This window comes from Euprymna scolopes, chromosome 18 (genome assembly GCF_053919585.1).
Source record: "Euprymna scolopes isolate OS-2025 chromosome 18, ASM5391958v1, whole genome shotgun sequence".
Taxonomy (NCBI): Eukaryota; Metazoa; Mollusca; class Cephalopoda; order Sepiida; family Sepiolidae; genus Euprymna; species Euprymna scolopes.
The window spans coordinates 40,449,476-40,451,975 of NC_136499.1; positions in this window are offsets into that span (position 1 = coordinate 40,449,476).

Consider the following 2,500-nt stretch of genomic DNA (forward strand, 5'->3'; position numbering starts at 1 on the left):
ATGTGATTTAACAAAGAATGGATTGTCCGATGGAGATATTTGACAGTTTGTATTACGGTGAAATGTTCGTAGAATGTTTGCAGGTATGTACGATTTAACAAGGAATGAATGTTCGTAAACTGTTTGTAGGTATGTATGAATTGACAAGGAATGAATGTTCGTAAACTGTTTGTAGGTATGTATGAATTGACAAGGAATGAATGTTCGTAAAATGTTTGTAGTTATGTATGAATTGACAAGGAATGAATGTTCGTAAACGTAACTTATCTTTTGGACGATGGATGTGGTAGGGGTCGGCCGGTCATCCTGTTGTCGGTGATGCGTGTCCTGGCTTGTAACTGGAAAGTGGGTGACTTCTTTCATCAGCAGCTAGCAGACCGGCGTCTTCGTCTTCTTTTTCCCTCCTCTTTTCTTTGGTTTGTGTGAATTAGGCAGTGTTTAGAATTGAAGGTGTTTGGCCCATAACATGAGAGCGTAATCGGCTTCAGTTCACTGGTGCCTTATTTCTTTTTCTTCTTCATTATGTCTTTTCAGGTTTGGTGACAGAATCCGTCCATACGTTCGCTGACACAGCGGGGCGAGTTCTCTTCTCTTCATCTCTTTAGGTCGGGTGGGAGAATCTGTCCGTGCGTTCACTGACGCAGCAGGGCGAATCTCCTCTCCCCTCTTTTTGGTTCCCTCAAATCCCTCGTTTTATAGTGGCACACCGGCTCCCGTGAGAATTTTATTTTTTTAGTGTGGAGATTTTATTTACAAGAACACGTTACACTTTTTAATAATAATAAAAAGAAAACGCTTGTAAACAAGCCTCTTAAAAAAAAAAAAAAAAGCGAAAATGCTCATATCGGCCGTCTATTATTGACTATTCAAAAGTTCAATGAATAATCAGATTATTCATTGAACTTTTGAATAGTCAAGTCGCTGCCTGATGATATCTGTTGTTTGATTGAAACAAGTGGCTATTTGTAGCAACGGGATGTGAGCATGTTTATATAACAATAAACAAGTATTATCAGCTCTTTTTATTGAGCACTATCTAACAACCTCGTTGAATTCATTAGTCCATTACTTTTGAATATAAAAAACCCGAGTATATATATATATATATATATATATATATATATATGTATGTATGTATATATATACATATATGTATGTATGTATATATATACATATATATGTATGTATATATATACATATATATATGTATGTATGTATATATATATACATACATATATGTATGTATGTATATATATATACATACATATATGTATGTATGTATGTATATATACATATATATATGTATGTATGTATATATACATATATATATGTATGTATGTATGTATATATACATATATATATGTATGTATGTATATATATACATATATATATGTATGTATGTATATATATACATATATATATGTATGTATGTATATATATACATATATATGTGTATGTATGTATATATATACATATATGTATGTATGTATATATATATACATATATATATATATGTATGTATATATATATACATATATATATATATATATATATATGTATGTATGTATATATACATATATATGTATGTATTTAAAAAAAACAAAAAAAACAACAGCAACAAAAACATCGAGATTCATGACTGCTTTGTTTTAGGTTTTGCATCTGTGGATTCGTTTTCATGTTTTTTATCGTGTGTATTCATTGAATTGTAACATCATCACTATCGTCATGACCATTGAGGAATTATACCGTTTTTTTTTTAAACGCTTCTCTCAATTTTAAAAATAAAAGATAAAAATAAAAATAGATAAAAATAAAAGAAATAACAAAAAAAAAAACATGTCGCATGCGTGGGATTTGTTTTATCTGGGGTGAAGAGGGCTCCAGAAAGCCATGGTGAAGGAAGCCTCTCTAGGAGAAGCAAATCTCTGATCTAAAAAAACAAAGTGGAAGACCAGTACCCGCATTAAGCTGGTCTGCAGTTTGATTTGTTGCTGGCTATCTTGCTCCTGCTTGTTGCTGGATATCAACATTTTGAACCGAGAGAGAGACTAGCTGTCGTACAAAGCTAAATCTCTGGAATAACATCTTTGTACAGATACTTCCTCAGACATTTGTTAAAAAAAAAAAAGAAAAAAAGTCCTATTGGCGATGGCTGTCCATATGAACAGGAACAGAAGATATTATGCTAAACGACACCCACTCCAGCTTTGTTGCTGGGATGTGAGAACACTTATTGACAATGGTAAAAGACTAGAACGGAAGACTGCAATTTTGACTAAGGAATTGCAAAGATACAATATAGACATTGCTGCACTCTCTGAGACACGTTTTGCAGGTGAGGATCAACTGGTTGAGCGCGAATTGGGCTACACGATCTTCTGGCCTGGTAGAGCTGAAAAGGAGAGGCGTGAGGCTGGTGTTGGTTTTGCAGTTAAGAACTCCTTAATTGACAAGATCGAACAGCCAGTAGCCATAAATGATCGTGCAATGACATTGA